We start from the raw sequence: 27,055 nt of genomic DNA on the forward strand, positions 1-27,055 counted from the left end.
TAGATTTGCTCGCCTGTCCCTGAGAGCCTCCAATAAATGGGTATGGCCTGACAATTTCCAGCTCCGCAGTTTCTCTACCATCTGCCCGAATCCAGTGTGAACCTGCCTGGCCTTGGCTACCAGCATTACAGTAGTCTATCTGGGGTTTGGTATTACGCAGGTTTGAGGCATCCACTGGGGGTTTTGGAACGTATCCCTTACAAGTAAGGGGAGGACTATGTAGTATTCTCTATGTTCCTTAAGCTTTATTTGTCCTGCTAATATGAAGGATAAAATAAGAGCATTTTAAATTATTTTAAAGTTTATCAGGTACAGTAAAGGCAGCTGTCAGCAGGAAATTATTCTGGTTAGTTAGAGATGGCAAGGAGGTTGTATCCATGGGTCAACTCTAGTAGTCGTCCGTGGGCCTGAGCGGCTATGTCCAGATGTAACTTGAAAATAATGCTAGGTACAATTATTGAAGTCTGCTGTGGCTTAAGGAAGAGATAGTAAGGGCACATGTACCACCTATTTGCCTCCACAACCTAGATAACTCTACAAAGCCAGAAACAAGGCTCAGGTCTCCAAACTCCGCATTCCAAGTAAAATCCCTCCCATGAAGCCAGAAACTAGTTCGAGTGATGCATCTGCTGAACAGTGCCTATTTAAAGATGCAACAGGGCTAGAATGAAATTTACAAAGGAAGTAGAACCACGTGCTTTCCCAAATACCAAGCAGAAAATATCCTTACAAGGCAGAAGAGGCACAGCTAGGATGTACGAGAAAGTGTTAGCAAAATGATGTCTGCCAGTTCACAGGATTCTCTTCGCATTGCTCAAGGGTACAGTGAAAGATAACAACGTTTTGAACATGTTTAGATGTTTTGTTTCCAGAGGGAGCTACAGAAAGCCTGAATTCTCTGAAATGGAAACAAAAGAACAAAAAGGTGTGCTGTGTATTTTGCTTACTGTCAGCTGCTTCGCAGCATTTCTCCAACACCCGAGGCATGACTTGGTGGGGAGGGGCTGGTGAATACCATTTTAAATGAAAGCAGTTTTCAGATGTTTAAAAAACACCTTCAAATAAAGGTTATTGGGGACACTCTAAAGTCAATATCAGAAACTGGTCATTTGTGGTCTTAGCTAATTCTGAGTTTGCTGAACCAGAGGCAGCAATGAGTGACCAGCTGCACCCACCTTTTCTCCAGGTGGACTCTTCTGAGGACCCATCCCCTCAGCATTTAGCAGCTTCTCTGTGAGAATTTACACACATCCTGGCATCTCTCCTGGGTGCACTGGTGCGTACTTACTGGCAGCTCCAATGTGCTGTCTGGGAGGAAGACACTCCACTTTGACTGGGACAGTCTGAGTCGAGATGCAGCTCTGAGCCCTCTACCTCATCATTTAACTGCCTGCACTCAGTTGCTTCATCTGAAAGCGGGATATCAACACCTCCACAGGGCTGTTGTGTGAGAACTGAATGGCATGTTAAAGCACTTCGTGCATTAAAAAACAAATGCAAAGCACCCAATGCCAAATTTCCCCAGCCCATTAACCGCTATCTCAGCTCCAACATCCTGACCTCACTGCAAAAATGACCATTCCTCCCCCTCTCTGTCACCTTTCCCTGCTCTCTTTTCACTGTTTACTAGTCCCTGACATTATAGTTTACATAGTTAGTTGGTTATATGGTGTCCATCTCTCCCACCAAAAGTTCATGGGTAAGGACTTCTGTCTTGTCACCAACTATGATTCCAGTCCCCAGAACTGCACCTGACTGATCAGGCACTCAATAAATATTTTTGAGCAGATGAGGCTCTTTACACCCCATACCACCCAGCAGATGAGGACAGGGGCAAATAACTCTCCTTGGTGCTATATCCCAGCTTACCACCCCCAAAAAAGTAGACACCTATTCAAAGACAGGAACAATGACTTTATTTAATGCTAATGTATCTGGAACATTTTCATGTAAGAAAACATGATAGACCCTGGCTGGTGGCTCAGTGGATAGTGTGTTGGCCCACCATCTGGATATCGCAGGTTTGATTCTTGGTCAGGGCACACAAGAGAAGCAACACTGTTTCTTTTTCCCCTCCTTGTCCCCCTTCTCTCCCTCTTCCCCTCCTGCAGCCAGTGGCTCAATTGGTTTGAGCTTGGCCCTGAGCACTGAGGATGGCTAGGTTGGTCTGAGAACATTGTGCTCAGGCACTAAAAATACCTCAGTACTCAAGCATTGGCCCCAGACAGGCATTGCCAGGTGGATCCTGGTCAGGGGGAATATAGGAGTCTGCCTCACTATTTCCCCTCCTCTCACCTAAAAAAGAAAAGAGAGAGAGAGAGAGTTAAAGAACATGTTCAAAAATTCACCTCAATAAATCCTAAAACGGATAGATTTTAGTATGCCAAGAAGTTCTAAGTTCAACAACTACAAAATGAAAAAAATTTCTCCCTAGGAAAAAAAGAGGAAAAATTTTTCTAAGTGGAAACCACTCTGTTTATAAATTTGTTACATAAGAGAACATACACTAAGAATGAAAGAAATCTAACTTAGATTAAGCTCAATTTGAATAATGGCAGAACTCTTTTATATTTGACTGAAGCTGGCCTCAACTGGTCCTTATAGACATCAGCCTCCTAGAAAAAGCCCTCTAGAAAAGTCCGTGGTTAAACACGGACCAGTTTAACGTCAGAAAATATTTCACGACAGCAATAGAAACCAGAAAACATGACATTAAGAAGCCTGCTTATCAATTGCTGATGTTAACTACTTCTTATTCATGCCCAGGAAATAACTCCACTCATAGTGCCAAGGCCCATTAAAGGTCTTCATAAAGTCCTATCAGCCATTTTAAAAGTTCATAATTAAATATGGTCAGCTTAGAGAGCAAATGGATTTTAGTCAGGGAACCTAGAAAGCAAAATAGTACAAATACAGTGATCTTCAGAAAGCACTGGGCCAAGAATTACCATCTAATTGGCTTACCACCTATGAAATAAAGAATAAAGAATATATTAATAGTTAATTTTCTACAAAACTCAAAACACATTCCCTCTGTTGAGAGAAGCAACAACTATCACTTCTTACTTTTAAAAAATGTTTCAGGATTCCAAAGAATCCATTCAAATTTCTCCTGAAATGTTTACCAAAGTCAATCACAACTCTTAGAAAGGTGCCCGTCCTTAAGTATTGATCCTGGCAGACCTGAGGACAGCAATGGAGAGAATGAAAACCAGTATTATATCTGTACTGGCTCGAAGGCAATAAGGAGGCAAAGCTCCTCTTGGGGCAAGGCTAAACCATTGCAACATATCCACAGTCCTCTGATTGGATCTTCATTTCCACTGATAGTCCCTCAAAGCTCCCCCCACCCACATACCTGCAGTGTCACCATAAGAGACATCAAAGCACCACTGGCTCTGTATTTCCATTTCTAGACCTCTCTTCCAAGGTACTCACTAAACCAGTGGTCCCCAACCTTTTTTGGGCCACGGACCAGTTTAACGTCAGAAAATATTTTCACGAACCAGCCTTTAGGGTAGGACGGATAAATGTATCACATGACCGAGACAAGCATCAAGAGTGAGTCTTGGCCCTGGCCGGTTGGCTCAGCAGTAGAGCCTCGGCCTGGCGTGCGGGGGACCCGGGTTTGATTCCCGGCCAGGGCACATAGGAGAAGCACCCATTTGCTTCTCCACCCCCCCCCCCCCCCGCTTCCTCTCTGTCTCTCTCTTCCCCTCCCACAGCCAAGGCTCCATTGGAGCAAAGATGGCCCAGGCGCTGGGGATGGCTCCTTGGTCTCTGCCCCAGGCGCTAGAGTGGCTCTGGTCATGGCAGAGCGACGCCCTGGAGGGGCAGAGCATCGCCCCCTGGTGGGCAGAGTGTCGCCCCTCGTGGGCGTGCCGGGTGGATCCCAATCGGGCACATGCGGGAGTCTGTCTGACTGTCTCTCCCCGTTTCCAGCTTCAGAAAAATACAAAAAAAAAAAAAAAAAAAGAGTGAGTCTTAGACGGATGTAACAAAGGGAATCTGGTCATTTTTTAAAACTAAAACATCATTCAGACTTAAATATAAATAAAACAGAAATAATGTAAGTTATTTATTATTTCTCTGCAGACCGGTACCAAATGGCCCACGGACTGGTATCGGTCCATGACCCAGGGGTTGGGACCACTGCACTAAACTATTTATCTTCTCTTGAAATCCACACTTCCTATTTATGCCAAACTATCCTTATTCTGATTGTTTGCTGTCTATTGACTCCCAGGATATCCTGCTTTAATGGCAACTTCTGGCTTATGGGTCTTCTCACAAAAGAACACAGGCTCGGGATGAGGCTCACATTCACAGCCTATCTCCAACATGTGCCACCGGGGAGACCTTGGGCCACTTTGAGAGGCTTTGGTTTCTCATCTGTAAAGTTCATAGGGCTACCATTCCAAGGCTGTTGTGAGTATTAAATGTTATAGTAGATGTAGAAAACGTTTGCAAACTGCCTGGCACATAGAAGCCTTCAACAAATGGTAGTTTCTTTCCTTCCTTTTCCACCCCCTGCCTTGAACTCTGGTGAGTTCAGAATCCATACTGATGATTCTTTCAGTACTGACTTACCACCCACCACCTGTGCCTGAGGAACTTCAAAATCCTCATCCCATTCTATTTCAACACTTTCTCAGCCATACCCTCAGATATCACAGTACTGGAAACCACCCCAGCTAAACAGTCCAAACCCCTGAAATTTCCTTCTCCTAGAAGCCCCTGCTTCCCTACATGCTCAGTCCTACTAAATATATTTTATGTGTATCGACCACTCACCATCTCCTTGCTCTTCTAGACCAGGGTTTCACACCTTCCAACCTACCGTTAATCCTACGAATCAGGCGAGACCTCATACCAGGCATTTCAGCCTCTTCCCCTACAAGACCACAGAATCCTTCAACTCCTTGGTCTCCTACTGAAACTGCCCTGCCACTCTCCAACCCCTAGGAACACTGCCTATCTACTTTCATCAAATAAAATTCTCAAACCATGCTGACTGGATTCAACTTTGAATGTGATTTCAGTTTAGCTGGCCCCTCACTACTGATGACTCTCCCCTTGTGGCTCTTGTGAACTTCTTTCCATTTACAGCCCTGTTCTCATCTGCAATCCTCTAACTCCCAGAAGTAGCATTTCCTCCTGCACATGGAGACATTCAAGGTAATATTGACAGAAGCTATCTCAGCATCTCTCTAAATGGACTTGCTCACTTAAGAGTTTCTGGTGACCTCTAATAGCCACATCTTCAACCACTTCTCAGCACTTGATTCTATTGCTCACTACTTTCTTCTTGAAGCTCACTCTTTCCTTGTCACCCTTTACACTGTACTTAATTCTCCTGTCTCCCTCCTCATTGGTTGACTTCTTCCTCCAAACCCTAAAATCATATATTTCCACTATTCTGAACCACAGGCCTTGATCCTCTGCCCTTGATATTCTCTCTCATTGGCCCTGACCAGTTAGCTCAGCAGTAGAGCGTTGGTCCACGATGTGGAAGTCCCAGGTTCAATTCCCAGTCAGGACACACGGGAGAAGTGACCATCTGCTTCTCTATCCCTCCCCCTCTCTCTCTATCTCTCTCTCCCCCCCTTCCCCTCCCACAGTCATGATTTGAAAGGTTTGAGCAAGTTGGCTCCAGGAGCTGAGGATGGCTCCATGGCCTTACCTCAGACACTAAAATAGCATGGTTGCTGAGCAACAGAGCAGTGGTTCCAAATGGGCAGAGCATCGCCCTGTAGGGGGCTTGCTGGATGGATCCTGGTCAGGGTGCATATGGGAATCTATCTATCTGCCTTTCTACCTCTCAAGGAAGGAAGGAAGGAAGGAAGGAAGGAAGGAAGGAAGGAAGGAAAATCTCATTTATCCCCATTACTTTTACCATTACCTCCAAGAAATTACTTCCAAATTCCATGCCTTCAGTTCTACCCAACACTCCAGAGCAGAGGTCGGGAAAGTTTTTGGCTGAGAGAGCCATGAATGCCACATATTTTAAAATATAATTCAGTGAGAGCCATACAACAACCCATGTACGTTATGCATTATCCAATAAAAATTTGGTGTTGTCCTGAAGGACAGCTGTGATTGGCTCCAGCCACCCGTAACCATGAACATAAGCGGTAGGAAATGAATGGATTGTAATACATGAGAATGTTTTATATTTTTAATGTTATTTTTTTATTATTAAAGATTTGTCTTCAAGCTAGATGCAGCCACAAAAAGAGCCACATCTGGCTTGCAAGCCATAGGTTCCCGAACCCTGCTCCAGAGGATTCTGTCAGGATATTCCATGGGTATCTCAAATGCAACATCTTTATAACTTATCACTTTCCTTTCTCCCATGATCTTTTTTCTATTTCAATTATAACACCACCAATCTTCTATTCATGCAATCATTCTTTACTCCTCCCCTTCCCTCTTCCTTGATGATCCAATCATACCAAATCACACCTATTCTAACTCTTGAACCCATCATGGCCTCCTATTTCCATTTGCAACTCTCTGCTTCAGGCTCTCAGAACTCTCACCTAGAATATTATAAGAGCTTTATACCATATTTACTCATGTATAAGATGATCCCATGAATAAGACACACCTTAATTTTGGGTGTATTTGAAAATTTGAAAAAAAAAATGTATTACATAAAGTTATTGAACTCAAATATTATTCATCATAAAATTCATACAACCTCTCATCACTGTCAAAACTCCCATCCATTAGCTTGTCCTCCTCTGTGTCTGATGACGAATCACTGTCTTCAACAATAAGCACAAAAACAAGATTGAAAAAGTGGGAAACGCAAGTAAAAAAATCTACGATCACTAATAAGATGCACCCAGTTTTTAGATCTCAAATTTTTTGAAAAACGGTGTGTCTTATACATGGGGAAATATGGTAACTGCTTTTCCTTCCTCCTAAATCCCAGGCTTTCCATCACCAGATTAAGGGGCTAACAAATTAAATATAAATCAGAGTTTAGCTCGGAATTCCAGAATCTCCATGATGTGGCCAAAATCTGATCTTCCAGCTTAATCATTTTCTACTCTTCTCAATGAACCTTAAACCATTCTAAAGTAGTCTTCCTTTTCACTCTTCTCCAAACACATGCTTACGGTCCCTGCTCTGCACTTGCACTCTCATCATTCATCCTACCCCATTTGTTATCATCATATCATTTCCCCAAATGTCTGCTGGAAAAAAAGTCTTATGCATTCTTCTAGACTCTGCTCAAATGTCATACACACCCTGCAGCCTTCCCTGAGCCACCATCAAACATGATCTCATTTCTTCCTAAGTGGAGCATTTTTGTCCTTCCATTGCTTATGGGATTTAAAACATTCTATATGACTTTCTAATGCCTCCTGCTTCTAGTAGTGTCATCCTCAGCAACAGGCTCACCTTCCCCTCCCTGTCAACTTCTCATGCCCTCTAAAACTGTCTCTTCTAAGCTACTGCAGCTGATTTGGACCTCTCCTTTCTCTTTTCCCTTTGCCTTGCTCTGCTACTTCTCTGTAGCCAAAGGCTCCAGCCCTCACTGTCACCATCCACCCCTTTCAATTAAAGAGATAGTTCCCTTCCACCCCATGTAGTTATAGTGTCCCTTAATTCCAATCATACTGACCTTGATATATATTTGAAAGTCAAAGGTACGCAGGCTAAACCATATACTTGTGTAGAAGTTCTGTTCTCAGAGGGCTAGAAATAAGCTCACAGAATTCCTAACTATATTTTCTTCCATATACAGTCTTTAATAATATATTCCCATTGTATTTTGTCATCGTTTTCTTCTTTCCTTCACAACTGAACACTCATTTGCCTAACTCCATAGGATGAGAGGGTCTAAAGTTCCCAGTTACAACATAACAAAAATGATCCAATCCATCTCATTTATATTCACCTGATGAAACCTTCACTTTGAATCACCAAACTAACGTTTGCATTCTCCTGTTTTAGTTTTTTTAAATAATCAGGGGAAATTAGATAAAATATTTTTTAAGAAAGCATAGTTAAATATATTGTATAACTAGAGATTTAAAAGCACTGTGCAAACAAGTAGAGTCTGACAGGTTGTATCAAAATTTGGAAATATCCTATTGACCACTGGAAGAAAGGCTAAGTTTAAAATATGATTTAGGGGTATCAACTACCATGTGTAAAGGTGAAGGGTATACCAAAATTGGAATCCACTGGTGTTCTTCAGCGCACACCCAGGATCGTGTCCCGACACCTTGGTAATCCCATGTCCAAGAGAAGTGGGCAAAGGAAAAGCTCAGGACCCCAATGGTGGGAGCTCTTGATTTGAACAGAAATGATTTCTCACTACATCTTTTTGACTGCATGAGGAGATAAGAGGCTTTAGTTTTCTCACCTAGGATTATGACCATATTTTGTAAACAATACAGTATTATATAAATATAATTGCAATGTGTTAGAACCTTGTTTATATGGAAAATTCATTCCAAATTCCAGATGACTTCAAAATGCATTTTAAAATGTGTCTCACTCTAAGCTCATAGAAAGCAGAGCGCGTTTTCTTACTTATCTTTGTATCTTATCTCTCGTGACATCTTTAATACAAATATTTAGAAGTTCTTATCATAAGCATGACTAGATGAATTGATATAAAAGAGAAGCCAGAATTAACCAAAAGAGATCTTTAAAATGTAGTCACTTGGCACTGTGTGAGCCCGTATATGTTATTTCCAAGGGGCATATTTAAATCCAACTCTCCAAATAAGAAACAGCCCACAGATAAGAAAACAATTGCGTACATTTACATCTTCATCAGATTATATTTCCTTTCATGCAAATCAACGAAATCAACTTGCATGGAATTTGACAGCAAGTCTTTCAGCAAAGACTAAGGAAATTTATGCAGCTTCCTTGACTCATGAGAAACTTGGACTGTGGTTGGAATGGAGAGGAAATAAAAGGCAAGAGAAGGCGCTCACAGAATATGGGTCCCTTTCACTTCGAGTTTTCATTCACTCTCTCACACTGGCCACTATAAGAGAAGGAAAATGTTTAACTTCTGCTTTAAATGGTGTTGCCTGTGCTTGCTATTCAGGGAATCACCTAGCTTGAGACTGCCGTATCCTCACTGCATGGAGATTGTCCCTCTATACACACACACACACACACACACACACACACACACACATACACACACACACACACTCCATTTAAACTGCCACTGCTTCCTCTGAATCCACAGTTGGCTCCTCCACTGAGACTCTCTTCCCTGGGAGAGACATCAATGGAGCAAGGAAATTGTCTGTACCTCTGGCTGGGTTTCCAGGGCTCCCTCTTTCAAGGCTCGCCCCAGCCATGCTCTGAGAAACATTGATCTGTGCTCTCCTCATTGTCCTGCTGCACCAGAAACAAGGAACAGCAAATGAACAGTCAGTATTTGCATTTGGCAAGAAAGGCAGCAGTAAAAACTGAGAGGCAGTGGGCCTGGAAACGTCAAAGGGAGGGTCTGAATGAGACAGGCACAGCAAACATGGCAGCGCAGTCTCAGTGGAGAGAAACCCCCATTATAGGTAGACAGGTAACATCTATCTATGATGGAAAAGGAAAGAAAGAGAGAAGGAGGGAGGGAGGCAGGCAAGGGAAGTCCACTCTACTTAGGAGCAAACAAACTCAGGTTCAAACACTGCTTCCACCTCCTGAGGGATACAGTATAATGACTGAGGACCACCCAGACTCTGGAGCGCAACATCCACAGTTCAAATCCTGGCTCAGCCCTTTGCCATTTAAATGAATTGTGTAGATAGATTTCTTAACCTCTTGGTGCCTTAGTTTCTTCATCTGTAAAATAGTGATGTGATGACAATGACTACCTACTAGAACTGTCATGAGGCTCAAATGAGCTAATGTTCAGAATAGTTCATGTCAGAACAAGGTCTGGCAAATAGTATGTGTGAGTTGCTATGATAGTGATCTGGAAAAATCATTTCAACATATCTGACTTCCTTTCTTACTTCAAAAAAGAGAATACATTAAACCAGTTACTGTCATCTCTAATATTCTATCATTCTACCATCAAATATATATGTTTTTAAAAACGAGACTAAGAGACATGGACAAGAGTGTGGTGGTTACCAGGGGTGGGGGGAGGGAGGACGCGGGAGGGAAGGAGGGAGAGGGTTAGGGGGAGGGGGAGGGGCACAAAGAAAACTAGATAGAGGGTGACGGAGGACAATCTGACTCTGGGCGAGGGGTATGCAACATAATTTAATGACAAGATAACCTAGACATGTTTTCTTTGAATATATGTACCCTGATTTATTAATGTCATCCCATTAACATTAATAAAAATTTATTTAAAAAATATATATATATGTTTTGTTTGCCATGTGCCTTGGGAAAACAACTGCCTAATCCGGCAGATGTAGGTAGCCCTGTGGGTGAACGTCCCACAAAGCAGGATTTCCGGTGTTGTTTAATACCAAATGAGCTTCCTCCTGTAGCCAGCACTACAGCCTCACACACAGGCCTCGCCTTGGGGGTCTCCACTGGACTGGATTCCGGCCGGGCAGCTGATCCCTAGGCTCTGAAGGAGAAGTTCTAAGAGTAGGCATCACTCTCAAAACAGCACACACCTTCAATAAGTGAAAAATGCTACCACACAAGACTGTCAGCCAAAATAAAATAAGAAGTATGTGTCTTATTTTTTTCTTCAAATTTAGCTTCAAGATGGATCTTTAGCCAAATTGATTAACTAAAATCAATGTTCGATGGACCCCCTTTGGTACTCTACCCTGCACAGTTCAGCCTCGGTGAGTGGGAAGTTCTGCAGAGACCGATTTTTAAGGAACACTAAAACATCACTAGGACACAGAACATTTGTAAAAATGTCATGAAATGGTGAAAGATATGCTGGTCAAAACACTTTTAGGGAGCACACTGTGATTGGAAGAATACGGTAACTCAATGGATCTTATCTGGGATTGTACTGTTCTCCAGAAGTGTCTGGAAATGGGCGGAGAGGGGATTCGATAGTCACACCTATTAGGAGAGCACTATTGGCAATTCAGTGGGTGGGGCCAAGAACAATAATCCACAAAATAGAACTTTTCGGTCTAAAATGCCATTGGCTACCTTGTTGAGAAACACCATCAAGTGCTCCCAGAGCGCATGCACCTTCTAAGGGTGATGGTTCAGCTAGCCCCTCGCTCCCTGTTCCCACCCCACTGCTAGTACCATGAGCATGCCCAGAGGGGCCACAGATGGGTTTTCAGGTGATAGAGAAGATAAGGCTGCCACAGCAAGCCCCCACCATGCTCTGACCACTCATGGTTGGCTGCCTAGCCCCTACCCCTAGAATTCAAGGCCAAGCACCTGTTTGTGGAATGCAGGAGTGGATTTTGACAGATTTACTCTGTCTCCATATGGTTTCACATTTAGTTCTCAAAGCAACTCCTTGATGATGATAGTAATATTCGCAGGACTAGAGAAGAAAAAGGAGAACTATGGTCACAGACCCTGCCCTGGGCTCTGGATCCCACACAGGAGTCAGGCCGCCATCCCTGCTGCACTTGAAAATTGCAGGCAGTTCTATGGAGACCCTGCTTCTCTGCATCAACTAGCTCCCAAGCCAAAGTGCCTCTGGGAGTGTTTGCTGGACAAATTTGGTCACATGTCTGCACCCTAGTGCAAAGGTGTCTAAGAAAACAGAGTAGAAGAGAGCTCCTGACTCCTAACAAGACTGAGGAAGATCAAATGTCAAGCGGCAGAAAGAAAGGCAGACATGTGAACACAGGACAGTGAGAGGAGGATTCACCTTTAGGGACTTGACTGCAATCCCCCCTTAAAGTAAGGTGACCACATGTCCGGTTTGCCAAAGACCATCTCACTTATGCCTATTGTCCTGGCTTCATTATTAATAACATTCTTTTTATTCTCAGAAGCATCGCAGTTTGGACAATGAATTATACTGTCACCCTCCCTAAGACTCATGTCTTGCACTGAGTCTCAAAGTGTGCCGGACTGGCATGTATGCGTGTGAACATGTGTACACGTTCCCAAACTGCATGAATCGTGCAGTCCAGGCTCCGATGCAAGGGACACTTCACTTCCACTTCCAGTAAACAGTCAGCACAATGTGAGACTCCAACTTAAGAATGATTCGCAGGCACCACCTCCCTAGTAACAGAATTGCCTTGACTTGGTGTTTGATTTGTTGCTTTGCAGTTGGAAAACCGGGAAGTGATAATTCTTGGAAAAGATTCTTTCCACTGTGTCTGTTCCATTAAGTGCATTTCTCAGACTCCGTTATTTTATCTCACTTCCCTCAGGATTCTGCCCTTAACTGCATTCCAAGAAGCAATAAAATTCACCTTTTTGGCTTTAACTTTAACATGCCAGCATATTCTCAGTATTTTAGCCTTTTGGAGATCAGTGGCTGGGGGAGGAAGAAGAAAAGAAAAAGAAATCCAAAAAGGAAGGTTGAACAACAAAGTATAGAACGCCGAGAAAGGATAGGGGATAGAGAAGAGAGGGAGAAAATCAGGAGACAGGAAGCAAGAAGGAAAAAGAATATTAAATGAGAGGAAAAATAGAAGTGAAGAGAATCATCTTACATTATACATTACTGAAGTGTTTATTTCTCTTAGACTAGAACATGTGTTGGTAAAAGCTAGCAATTCATCAAGCATGGTGGTCTCAGCCTGATTCCAACAGGTTTCTCCAGCTAAACTTGCTCCCAGTGTCTGAGCCAGTAAGAGCTTCTGCCACATGTTACAGAGTCCTGAAGACCAAGAATCCACCCAGCAGACGGCTGTCTAGCAGGAGGGATGGGTATCTGAGTCCATCCAAGCTGACGTTCACAGGAAACCCTGAACACAGTCTCTTGGGATGTTAAGCCTAACGGGAAACATGCCCAGATATCATCATTGCACCTTGATTTTTACTCCCAGTGAAGCAAAATTGAGAAACCTTGCCCAAGCTACATGTTACCTTTGCCTGGAAATATTAGCTTCTTGAGAAAAATCCTTCCTCATCTCGAAATATCCTTAAATCAATTCCATTTGTGCCTTCTGTTATTTCCGGCAATGTTTTCAAACAATTGTACCCAAATACATATTCCTAAACTATTAATAGAGGGAAAAATCACACTTCACAAATTAAGACAATGCCACTTGGGGGACTGGGTGAAAAAGGTGAAGGAATTAAGCAAAAAAGAAAGAAAGAAAGAAAGAAAGAAAGAAAGAAAGAAAGAAAGAAAGAAAGAAAGAAAGAAAGAAAGAAAGAAAGAAAGAAAGAAAAGAGAGAAAGAAAGAAAGACCTGACAAACCTCAGTAAGGCGATGAAGGGGGTAGAAGAGGGTACAGGGAGAATAAATGGTGATGGAAGCAGACGTGACTTTGGGTGGTGAACACACACTACAATATACAAATTATTATTATAGAACTGTACACTGGAACCTATATAATTTTGTTAACCAATATCACCCCCCAATATATAATAAATTCAATAAAAATTAAAAGAAAAATAAAAGACAATGCTACTTCTCAGAATAAAGCATACCCTATAACCCTGCTATGTTACTGAGTGGTGGAGCCAGCATGTCCTCTCCCTGTTTACAGGTCATTTAAGCACTGAAGCATGTTACAGTCACTAAATACTAAAATTTTTTAAAGCTTCTGTTTTAACCCACAACTTCGTTTTGATTTGCGCATGTCTACAAGGACAGAGATGGGGAAAATATCACTTCTTCTGAATGATCCAACCTCACAATTAATAATTGAGAATCTCTTTTCCTCTTTCTCCCTTGCCTTTTTTTCTCTCCGAACTAGAGTGCACTGTTCAGCTTGTTAAGCTCAGCTCACTCCCACTGATAATTCACTAGAGATCATAATTTATGGACAATTGAAGCTGCAGAAACATCTCTTAGAAGGAGCAGAGCAGATCCATAGCAACAATTCTTCAGGGGAATATTAATCCCCGGCTTTATGTAGTGCTAAGTGTACAATAGTAATCAGAACTTGAGTAGAAGCTGCTAATCATTGAGGGAAAAGGCTGTATAAAGAATTCATAATGGAATTAGCCTGCGGCAAACAAAGAAAGACAAAATTAAATCAGCCATCAAATTGCACCAAGGAATTTTAATTTACAGGTTAATGTAGGATTATGTAACTAATCACAGCTAACATTTTCAATGAACAACCAATAAAATTCTACTCTTTTTTTACTCTCTAATCTTGCTAATGGTATTCCAATAACATGCTTTTATTACCCGATAATATGTTAAAAATGATTCTCAGAAATTCTAAAAGTCTTTCCAATGGTCAGAACTAGTATAAAATGGTAGCTTTGAAATAGTCAAAAGTGTGGATCTAGAAAGATCCACTCCTCAGTTCAGTCCAGACTTCCTAATATCTGGTGAGTTTGCATAAAGTAGATTCACATAACCACATAGCTTTAAAGTGTATGCATGTTTTTATGCAGTGCAGGGAGCTAAAGTGGGACAAAAGAGACTAAATTAAATATGTGAAACTAATTTGGAGCACAAAGTATATCAGCTAATTCTAAATAAAACCACTGCCATAGATTTATATGTCAATACTGCAGACATATCCAATGACATACACACCAAGGACTCCTCTAAAGGAGTTTTCATGGTTTATAAATGTGAACATCATAAAAAGAAATAAGGTTTCTAAGATAAAAAGTCTATTAGCATTTCCCATGGGAGGGGAGGGTAGACTTTTGTATCCTCCCCAGTTATATTGTGATATCATCCAATGCATGACACAGACAGAAAAAAAAAATACCCTCGACACAATTTGAAAAATTATATGAAACCCGCTGCTTCATAAATATAAATATATATACAAAAAAGACAGCATAACTCTTTGCACATTGGCAAGGAGAAACTCCAAAATTATACTGTATGCTTAAAAAGACATCAGTTTAATCAAAAAGATCTTTTTCCAACATATGGCAGAAGAAAAATTATTATAAATGGAGTAAAAAGTATGTTCATAAGCTTTACTTCACGGGGGAAGAATGCTGGGAAGAAAGGCGACGGCATTCCTCTTGCATATGTTTTTCTTGTCGAGAACAATGTGGGAAAGTCTCATTTTCCTTTAATCTAAATGTTCATTTTATGGAAGCAGCAACATTCAGCCCAGTTATCAGCAAAGGAGTTTTGTTGCTTTATAAAGTCTAATTTAAAGATGCTCACTTCCAAAAAAACATTATGGTGTCAATTGCACTACCCTTCAGCAATCCTGTAATAACTTTATTCAACCATTTCTAATTATAATTATATTTTCAATTCCTTTTAGCTATAGAAACTCTTTATCAATCAGAGCACAAGACAGAAAATTACTTTATTACAGCTACAGCTCGTTAGGCTGAGTGCTCTTAATGAAGCAGCCTCATAATCAGATGAAAATCATGCTGGAGAAAACTTGCATCATTAGTCTGGGCCTTAATTACCAAGAAATATAGTCACTAACAATGATATTCCATTTCATGATATGGTGCATGCACCTTCTACACTAGTTGCAATTAATAATTCCACCGACTGCTACAGAATCTTTTCTATTTATTCATAACAATGGAGGGGGGAAATTCTAAATTTAATTGAGCGCTTCAGATTGCACTCTCTTTCTCCCTCTCTCTCACGTTCAGATTAAAATGTCACAAGGCTAATATTCTATCTTACAATAATTCATCATTTTAATTACATATTTTATGTATGCGAAATGTCTTTTTCAGCTTTATAGTCGAGGTTGACATTTTTGGGGACGCATCTAGGAAAATGTGTGGTTTCCTGTGAAGGTGGTTCCTACCACCCAGGACCACATCAGGAAAATTCGAAAAAAGAAAAATAAAAAAAATCACTGCCATCAGTCCATCAACTCCATCCATGTTGGGAAAAGCTGCCACAAGAACAGGAACATTCATTTAAATTAATGTCGGTGTCTTCTGATAGGCTTTGGATGGCAGAAAGGCGATGTTCTGCGAGGAACAAGGCCCTGTGTCACGGGTCTCTTTGTTAGGCATGATTGATCACAGACAGAATCAGCAACTTTCCTTTGTGAAAGCCTCCTTTCTTCTGCCTCATTTCCTTTCACCCTTTCCTTGCCTCCCTCTCTCACCAAGATGCTTGCTTTTGACCTCCTGAGAAATACCCTTAGCCAGGGAAGGAGAGCTGGTCTCTGGCCCTCCTGCTGGGTTCTGCACACTACCAGGTCCCAGCAGAGACCCGCCTATTTCTGCATCCTCTGTCCAGGCTGGATTAATGCTGGAATTCAAGGTGCTGTTGCAACTGCTGCTCCTTTTCAAACGCAAATGAGGTTACTGGGTGAGGGCAAAGAGCACTTGGGGGAGGGCAGAGGGCAATGGGGCTGGCATAGATAAATGAGATCCCCATTGACCTCCAACCCAAGTGTGCCTAGAGCTGAACTTCCTGCCTGACATTGTCTTTCATAGGAATCGTTGCCAAACAGTTTATTTGATTAATCTGGTCTCACTTTTCCCAATCATCTGCCTATGAGCACCAAGCAGTTTGATAAATGAAATTGATAGAAGAAGAGAATGACTTGGAAAAATCCACAAGCCACAAGATGAAGAGTTGGCTATAACATAAGAGAAGGCTAATTTTTTTAAGAACTAAGCATCCATTCTCTATGCCATGAACACAGAAATCCCCTACTTAAAGAGCATTGGCTTTATACTAATTAGCATTGAGCAAGCTGTGGCCCAGTTCCGAAGGGAGTATAAGGAGGCAGGAATTCTCCACCCAATTTCAGACCCCAAATAAATAAACGACTGCATAAATTAATAAAGAAAAACCTGCCACAATGAAAACACCAGATGACAATCAGCTCGAAGAAGGTAAAGAACCAACTGTTATTATTAGTGAGACTGTTCCTTCTAGCAGCGTTAAGGTTTAGAGAGATGTAGTGAGAAGTACTATCATATTTCACGTAGACTTAACAGGGAAAGGGGGCTCCAAGGAGGGATTTGGAAGATGAGAACCAGGAGGAAAAGAGAGTCATGAAGCAGAGCAGGAAAATGAGAGCTGCTTGGAGAAGAGTGCTAGATGGGCAAGAAGAAGTGGGCCTGGGCCAGGGGGGAAAGAACACAGGAAGCAGCAGGAAATGAAAGCTGACCAGGAAGACAGCAGGAAAAGATGGGACATTCATCAGGACCACACAAAGCACATTTCCATAGGAAAAATGCTTGGCATTTTAGACAGCCCAGTGGCTTGCAAAGCAGCTTGAGATGTATAGGGATCCCCAAAGAAAATTGGGTCGCAAGGCCCAGGGTAAGACCCTCAGAAGCAGCTGCTGGAGAGCCGAGTAAGAGTTAAAGGGATTGGCTGTGTTTCCACATTCTCCTATTAATGCAATGTTGGGCAAATGAGTTTGTAAAATCTGTATTTTCTGAGTTTGCTCACTTTTATTGTTAAAAATGGTGCTGGTCTGCAATTGCTAATTACCTTCCTGCTTGGGAAGGGGCTTTGTTATGCTAATGTGTGCTGGAGGACACATTAGCTTTGTGGGCCCAGGTAGTTTTTTAAATTTTTTTTTATTAATTTTTAGAGAGGAGAGAGAGAGAGAGAGAGAAGGGGGAGGGAGAAGTAGGAAGCATCAACTCCCATATGTGCCTTGACCAGGCAAGCCCGGGGTTTTGAACCAGCGACCTCAGCATTTCCAGGTCGACGCTTTATCCACTGCACCATCACAGGTCAGGCCCCCAGGTAGTTTTTTAGAAGGAAGAAGGAGGAGGAGGAAGAGGAAGCCAAGATAGAAGGGAAGGAGAGAGACGCCAGTTTTGCAGAGTTAGAAGCCATGTTGGCAGATGGGGAACCAGAGGTGACTTAGAGTGGTGGGGGACCTTTGATTCTAAGAAAAAACAGAAAAGATTCTCCTGGTTGTGGAACCGGAGAAGGTCTCAGTGGGTTTTGGTGCCCTGTGTGTTTTTACTCGCCTGCTGGGTGTGAGGCTAGAATAAAGAAATGGCCCACCAGTTTTTGGCTCCATAGTTTCTTTACTGTCTGCCCGAATCTAATGGGAACCTGCACCTGCCTGGCAATGACGATAGTGGCGACTACTGGGCCACACATGCAATGTCAGGAAAAGACCTCAACATTATTGTCCTTACCTCCAATCACTCCATAATGTTTCCTCCTAACAGCACTTTATATAAGTACAGAAGTCAGTGCAAGTATCTCCATCTGGTAGTGGCTACCCACAGGGACATGAGAGAGACCCCAGGGGTACTCAAGACCTCGTCAGGGGCTGTCTCCAACCTTCTGATGTTGCCACTCTCTGTGCCTGGCAATGTCCATATTTAGTTCCACAGGGAGACAACAGCACAATGGCAGAATCTGAGGAGGCTGGGGGCTCCTCCACCTTGGAGGGACTTCAGTGGCTGCAGCAGACCCTCCTGGGCTCTGCCACATACTAGCTGGGTGATCTCAGCAGGGTGACTGAACTCCTTTGTGCCCCAGCTTCCATAGCTCCACATGAGGGCCATTGAGCATCTGCAAAGGTGATCTGAGATGAAGCATGTAAAAGCGCTCAGACATGATCTGGCACATAGAAAGTTTCAATAAATGTTAGCTCTGATCAACATCATTGCTGCCATCATTATAACCTTGACAACAGACAAAGAGGCAGGCATGACTTGCTCTGAAATACGTTCAAGGATTTCAAACAGTGGTTTTCAAACCTAGCTATACATTAAAATAAAAAGAAAGAAAGTCACCTGGCCTGAATTCTCCCACCCCAGACCAATTAGATCAGAATCTCCCAGCTGGTAGTTTTTAAAGCCCTTTGCATGACTCCAGTGTGCAACCAGGACTGAAACCTATTGATACTGTCTCAATGCCCAAGCATGATGTTGCCAGCTAACAGGCCTATGTTTTGGCAAGTGGTAAAGCCTTTGTCTGGGTCTCCAAGAGAGCAAGGGGAATGTTGTAGCTACTTTGAGATGGGAGGGTTTAGAGCATTTATGGCCCATGAAGGAGCAATCACAGCCTTGGCTGAAGGAATGTGCCTGTCGTCTTTTCCAGCTGGCAAAGTGGTCCACTTCCAGTGCACAGAGCATAATGCATTCAGCCAAATGTTCCCACAGGACGACCACCTGTGACTTGAAATCTCTTCTGTCTAGGGCCAGAATACACCATGCCACCAGCCAAAAGATCACTGTGAGCACCAGGGAAAACACTGTCTTTCCCGTGGCTTAGTAAAAGCAGCCTATGCAAAACCTACCCAGAGAGATCACATTAAGGCCACAGGAGGAGGAAATGACTACCATTCAGGTCTCTGAAAGTGAAGATTAACCTGTCACAATGGACGAAGTCAGATTCAAGCTAACCCTGAATGAATGTGACAAATCTAACTGGTTAAATCCTGAGCTATCTTGATGACTTTGGCAGCTGTTTGACACTTGCATTTACAGGATCTAGAAAAACGAAAAATCTCAACCACTTAGATTCCTCAAACCTAAACAAATCTGCCAGGCACTCAAAAGACAATCCTCTATTTATTTGCCTTTAATATTTAAGACAGTTCCACCACAGAAAGACCTCCAAGACCATGTATGAAATAATAGAAAAACCACAATTAAAAAAAAAATTAAGAACACTGAGCAGCATCTAAAAGCATCATTCATTTCAATGCACATTTTTCTTCCAGGAAAGGATTTACTTAGACTGTGGTGGTTATTGGAAACCCTGGTCTCAGTTCATCCCCAGTAGTGCAGGTTAGCACAGCCCTCTCATCTTTGCAGAGACCAGGAGAGTATAGGAGGGCTCTAGTCCCCTCCCAATCAAAGACATCAAAACCCCTTCTGTAAGGCCAGGAGCCACTGCCATAGTGTCCATGCACATGGTCCACTCCCATTGGATTCAGACAGACGGTAAAGAAACAGTGGAGCCAAAAAATGGTAGGCCATTCCTTTATTAAAGTCTCGCAGTGCCCGACGAGCAAACACACAGAACACACAGGGAAAACACTTCCCTCTTCATTCAGAGCTCACAAATCTCTGACACGTTATCCAGTTCCTCAACCAGGAGAATCTTCTCCAGTTCCTCCTAGAATCAAAGTCCCCACCAGTCTTATTGGAGCTCGCAAAAGTCCCTCACTGCTGGTTCTCCATCTGCACACCTTCTCTCTTCTCTGCCAACATGGCTTCTTCTTCAGCACTCTGCATTCTCCTTGCGCTCACTCTGCAAACATGGTTGTCTCTGCCTCCTTCCCTTCTCCTCTCTCTTCAAAACTTTATGGTGTGAAAACCTCTCCTCCGGCACACGTTAGCAAGACAGTGGCCCTTTCCAAGCAGGAAGGTAATTTGCAATTTCACAGACCACTGTATGCCTGGTGCTGCCCAGTCCTCAATGCAAACTATAAGCGAGCAAACATAAAAATCATATTTTACAAACTTATTTGACTAATACCTTCTCTGGCTTCTTTTTCACCCCAAAGAAAAATATCTTGGGAGAGAGGCAAGCTAGGAGAGAAAATAAGCAACAGTGGTTAGGAAATACCAGCAGACTCATTTACAACCATGGGGTTTAAAATGGAAACTTAAAACAGACCAGCACACCGAAGAACTTAAAATCAAACACAAAAAAGAACAAATATTGTATGATTCCACTTATATGTGGTACATAGAATAGCCAGAATCCTAGAGACAGATTCTGGGTTATTAGGAGTTAGGGAGGAGGGGAAGAATAGGGAATTATTTAATGGGTACAGAGCTTCAGTTCGGGATGATGAAAAAGTTCTCAAGACGGACAGTAGTGTGGCTGCAAAACAATGTCTGTGAACTTAAAGCCACTGAACTATACATGTAAAAATGGTTAAAATGAAATGTTATGTTCTCCATATTTTACCACAATAAAAAAAAAATCAAATACAAAAGAACATTTACCTTGAGGTCATAAGAAAACTGTTTAACATTCCACATGTTTTTGTTTTAGTGATTAAAAGGAAAAAGCAAAACAAAAATAATTCAAGACCATGAGTTCTCCTTTGAAATACTGGAAGCAGATCAGAAAAGGAAGATCTGAGGTGTGAGAGAGAGAATGACTGAGTCAGGCAGCCTAGGTTGAAGACTTCTCTCTGACCCAGTGAGCTGAGTGACTTTGGGAAAGTCACTAAACCCCTCCAGGCCTTGGTTTCCTGTCATTAAAACCAGAGTTAAAGATGATCACTAAGTCCATGCTAACTCTGAAGTCCACTATTCTACACTTTCCTTGGCCTCATTTTTCTATTCCGCCATGGCATTTACAGAAATACAATCATCCCTTGCCATATCGTGGTTCACTTTTTGTGGTCATGGATTTTTAAATTGTATATATCTAATTTTGTATCACAGATTTTCGCTATATCACGGAATTTTGTGGCATATAGGTTTTGTTTTTTTTTTCATTTTTCTGAAGCTGGAAATGGAGAGACAGTCAGACAGACTCCCGCGTGCGCCCCACCGGGATCCACCCGGCACGCCCACCAGGGGCGATGCTCTGCCCACCAGGGGGCGATGCTCTTCCCATCCTGGGCATCGCCATGTTGCGACCAGAGCCACTCTAGCGCCTGAGGCAGAGGCCACAGAGCCATCCCCAGCGCCCGGGCCATCTTTGCTCCAATGGAGCCTTGGCTGCGGGAGGGGAAGAGAGAGAGAGAGAGGAAAGCGCGGCGGAGGGGTGGAGAAGCAAATGGGCGCCTCTCCTGTGTGCCCTGGCCATGAATCGAACCCGGGCCCTCCGCACGCTAGGCCGACACTCCACCGCTGAGCCAACCGGCCAGGGCTAGGTATTTTTATATATTTATTATTTTAATTATTTTTGCAGTAAAATAAGCAAAATAAGTGTGGGAAAGGTTAATAACAGTGTGGGAAAGCTTTATAAGAGTGTGGGGAGGGTTTATAAAGCCTTAAAATATATTATATATAAATAATAAAATAAATATAAGGTTGCTACTTCGTGGATTTTTGCCTATCACTGGGGGTTCTAGAAACTAACTCCTGCGATAGATGAGGGACCACTGTATTTTTATAGGAAAGCCATAGCAGTCACTACAGGCAAATATCACTGTTCTCCTCTGTAGTGGCTGAATAAAGACAATAACAAACACCCTGGCCAGTTAGCTCAGTTGGCTAGAGCATGTCCTGAAACACCAAGGTTGCAGGTTCGATCCCTGGTCAGGGCATATATGGGAAGCAACCAATGAATGCATAACTAAATGCATTCATTTTCTCTGTCTGTCTGTCTCTCTCTCTCTCTCCCTCTCACCCTCACCACCCCTTCCTCTCTCTTGCCTTTCTAAAAATCCATAAAAAAAAATATTTAAGAAGAAAGAGCTTAGGATGATTAGATAAAAATAAGTTCATTGTCAAACCTGCAAGTAAAGAAACCCACAAAACTGCAAACCCCTTGAATGAGTGGCTGAGCCTGTCCCTTAGGACCCAGAAGACCAGTGAGGGGTCCAGAGCTCATGAAAAGCTAGATCAGCACCACAACAAGACTTGAAGCATCTCTCTTATCACTGGGCTGTTCCTAAACTATCACTGATCCCTCTACACAACAATCAATGCTATGGTTTCAAGGGACCAATATCCCAACCATAATTTGCATTGTTAAGTATCTTTTCATCTGATTTTTGTCCCTTCTTTCCACTTTAACTCTAAAGTGTCTGGAAAGCAGGAGCTCTGTGATGCATCTCCTTGCTAGGCCCCATGGCATCTAGGGGAAGGAAGGGGTTCACGTCAACCAGCCTCCTCCCAAGTGCTACAAACCATGCAATCTGCATCTCTTTCTTTATGCCAGTGATTCTCAACAAAGAACAATTTGACCCCGTTTCCACTCCAGGGACATCTGGCAATATGTGGAAACATGTGTGGTTGTCACTCTGAGGGCAGGGGAGCTACCGGCATCTAGTAGGTAGAGGCCAGGGATGCTGCTAAATACGCTACAATACACAGGACTGCCCTCACATAAAGAATTATTCCACCTGAAAAGCAACAAGACTGAGTAACCCTGCTTTATGCAATTGAAAATTTCACAGAATTTATTAAATAGGTTTTCTCATTCTTATTTTACAGCTAAAGCTCAAAGAGGTTAAGTAACTCCTCCAAAGTCACCTAGTAAGGCAGTAGATAAGTCAGGAATAGATTTCAAGTCTATGGGTCCAAGGAGCTGTTATCTCTCCTTGAATTAATGAATGAGCAGGGAATGAATAAAGTCGGCCCACTGTCTGTGCCCGGGAAGCTGAAGAAGGGCGGATTGCTCTAAAAACAGATGTAGGCTGACCTGAGACCAACTCTGAGTATCACTGTTTATGCCCCAGGCCATAGATGCTCGGGCAAGACATTCTGATGGCCTCTCCATCACTGTTCATTGGAGCTGCCCACCCCAATGGAGTGAAGACAGAGAGTTGGCCCATAGTCCTCATGTCTCTACAATATTTCCCATCTCCAGGGGGCTTTGGAAAGGGCACAGCTACTACTCCCCAGAGGGTCATAAGAAAGCTGAGAACTGGGGCTACAGGGCTGCATACACAGAAACTATAGGCCTCCTGGGGAGGCAGCCCCTGCTTGTTGACTTGCCCTATCTTTCAGGAGATGGAGATGAATGAAAGAACAGAAACTGGGAATGGTCCCTGAGTTTCCTCTTGTGGAAAAGCCACCCCTTGAATAGCTAACTGCTTTCAGTTCCATTGAAAAGTAAGCCATTGACTAAGCAAAACCACATACAAGATAGTGGTGGTTTTAAAAGATAATAGCTGCCTCCTCTGCCACCCCTCACCCCCAAAAAGCCTGCTTCACACACTAAGGTTTCCAAATATCCATGACAATAGCTAAACTTCATGGTGAAGTGGGGTGGGGAAGGTTTCAGAAACCTTGGGAGACCCCTCTCCTCCCAGTGCCCACTGCCCCCTCGCATTTCCACCAGCCCCTTGGAAACAAGAGCCCACCGCCCGAGGCACTGAAGACTAGTGAGCTGAAGTAATTAAGGGCTGCTTCTATCAACAATTTGTGTTAAAACATCTTAAGTATCAATATTTTTAACTCCTGCAGGGCCTGTGCATTGATTAAATCATTTTTACCTGCTCTCTCCAATTTTTCTGGGAGCAGAAGACTTCTGGAGGGAGAAGAGACATTCTATGGTGTGTTACACCACAGACATTAAAACCCTCTGCCAGGTGTTTGAAAAGTGCCTTCGAGGTGCCTAGCGCCTCACCCACCCTTAAGGGCCACTTTCCCAGGGCACAGGCCACAGCGTCAGAGACAGATAAAGCCTGCAGTAGCCTCTTGAGTGCGGACACTACAAAGTCACTGTGCTTCTAGAGTCACCCCTAAGCACCCATGCCTGGTGGAGCTTTTTCTACTACTGAGCAAAACAGACAAAATTTATTAAATAATACATGAATTGGTACATTAATTAAACTTCTGACTTGATTTAGAGTTCACTAGTTTTTCCATTCTTTCTCTGTTCCAAGATCTAAGCCAGGATAAGTCGCTGCCTTGAGCCCACTTCGGCTTCTCTTCTCTGTGTCCCTCTCAGTCTCTCCAGGTTTTTCACGACCTTGACACTCTTGAGTACTGGTCAGGTATTCTGTAGAATGTCTCTCAATTTAGGGGTGTGATTTTTTTCATGATTAGATAGAGGTTATAGGTTTAGGGGAAGAATATAGGAGAACGCTTCTCATCACATTATATCAGGTATTTGATATATATACATCCACACAACATGTTCATCTTGATCACGTGGTTAAGGTGGTGTTTACCAGGTTCCTCTACTATGAACTTACTACAGTCCCCTTTCTATAGTCTCAATTGTTTTAAAGTTAGGCACTAAGTCCAATCCATATTCAAAGGGGAATGAGGTATTTTCATCAAATCATCTGCCTTGGGACAGACAGACTCCTCACTAAGAAATTAAAAACCATTAGGAAGAAAAAGAAAGAAAAAGTCACATTCTGGAAGTCAGGATCTTGGGCTCTTATCTCAGCTGTGTGACCCAGAATTCATCGCTTTGTTGCAGTCTCTCCCAGTACGATGGGCAGGGTGGCCCTGGGGGTTGCTAAGGAATCCAAGGGGCAAGACATAGGAAAGGGGCCTGACCAGGCAGTGGCACAGTGGATAGAACCTCGGACTGGGATGTGGAAGACCCAGGTTCGAGACCCTGAGGTCACCAGCTTGAGCTCAGGCTCATCTGGTTTGAGCAAGGCTCACCAGCTTGAGCCCAAGGTCGCTGGCTTGAGCAGGGGGTCACTTAGTCTGCTGTACCTGCCCCCCCCCATCAAGGCACATATGAGAAAACAATCAATGAACGAATAAGGAGCCACAACAAAGAATTGATGTTTCTTATCTCTCTCCCTTCCTGTCTGTCTGTTCCTATCTGTCCCTCTCTCTGACTCTCTCTGTCTCTGCAAAAAAAATAAAAATAAAAGACATAAGAAATGAGTTTCATCTGCCATGCTCCACCTCACAGCCCCCATATTAAATTCCTGCCACCATCTTCACCTTTCCCCCGCAGCAGCTGTGCCTTCTGCCCTAATATCCCCACGCACACCCAGCCAGCTTGTCTACTTCCGGCCTCTGATCCCTTTACTGAAAACGCGTTTCCCTCGAGATCCAAGAGCTTTCCCCCTCACTTCACCTCCGTCTCTGCTCAAACATCACCTCCCTAGGATAATCTTCCATGGCCCTGCTATTTAAAATAACATTCCCCCACACACTACCCCTTCACCCTACCTGGGGTTCCTCATGGCTGTCCGTACTACCTACCATTGGAGTCTGTACTTCTGTTCCTAGTGTGTGTCTTTTGCTCCTTGAAGAGCAGGGGCTTGGTATGTTTTATGCCCGCACTGAATCCCCAGTGCCTAGAACACAGCCTGGCCCATAGTAGGCTGAGCCTCAAGAAACATTCATTGAATGAGAAAACACATGAGAAGTTTTGTTTTGTTGTTTTTGTATCTTTACAGTGCTTGATGTCCTTGTAGATTCAGAAACCCTTGCAATAACTCTACAACATCACACAACCTCCCACCAGACTGAGAATGGCTGTCTAACCTATTAATGACTATGATTATAACTCTGGCTGGAGCTACCTTAGACAAGAGAAAAACTTTAATACAGGGATGGAAAAATGGTTTTATCTACCATGATACCCATGGTCCATGGGGCAATGTCAGCCTGAGAACTATTTTGAGAAAAACTCTGAGACTAGATATGGGTGCAGTAGGAGAATGTGCCATGATTGATTTGTAATTTTGTGATGTCTGCCATGAATGAAAGAATGGGAGAAGTGGTGTGCATAATATATGAATATTTGTTATTACTGATCCTCAAATCATTCCAATGTGAACAGGTGTGGCTTTCTAATTAACACAAAATAATTGCCACTTAACCAAACTCCTGTAAGGTCATTACCTGTACCAAGGTTTGGCAAATTTTATATGTAAAGGGTCAGATAGTAAATATTTTAGGTGTCACGGACCAAATAGCAGTCTCTGTGGAAACTGCTCAGTTCTGCCATCATAGCCCAAACAGGGCCATAGATAAAACATAAACAGTGAGTATAGCTGTGTTCCAATAAAACTTTATTAAAAAGAAAAAAAACAGGCTTCAGCTACATTTGGTGGGCCATAGTTTGCCAACTCTGCCCTCCATGAATTTCTCTTCAAAAAATATCTTTCATCTCCCTACTCTCCCCACCCACCCAAAAAGCAACAAGATCTTTAGAAAAATCAAAGTTATTATTCAGCCATTGCTAGAGCTTCTGACTTTTTGCTCTAGAGTCCAAAGAGATTATTTACATATCAACATCTTCTGGCACTTTAGGAGTTACTGAAAGTATCACCAGTCACCAAATGTTTCATTAATTACTGCAAACATCTTTAGGAAAAAAAAATGCCACAGTGGGTTTCTTTCACCAAGTGATTTATTTTAGATATAATTTCAGTTTAATTAACAGGGGATTTCATTGTGACCTGGCGGGTGTGAAAATCAGCAGAGTCTGTGGTTTGGTTAGGAGGAAAATAGAAACCTGTCCTTGCCTGTAGAAGGAAAA

This window comes from Saccopteryx leptura, chromosome 3 (assembly GCF_036850995.1).
Source record: "Saccopteryx leptura isolate mSacLep1 chromosome 3, mSacLep1_pri_phased_curated, whole genome shotgun sequence".
Lineage (NCBI taxonomy): Eukaryota > Metazoa > Chordata > Mammalia > Chiroptera > Emballonuridae > Saccopteryx > Saccopteryx leptura.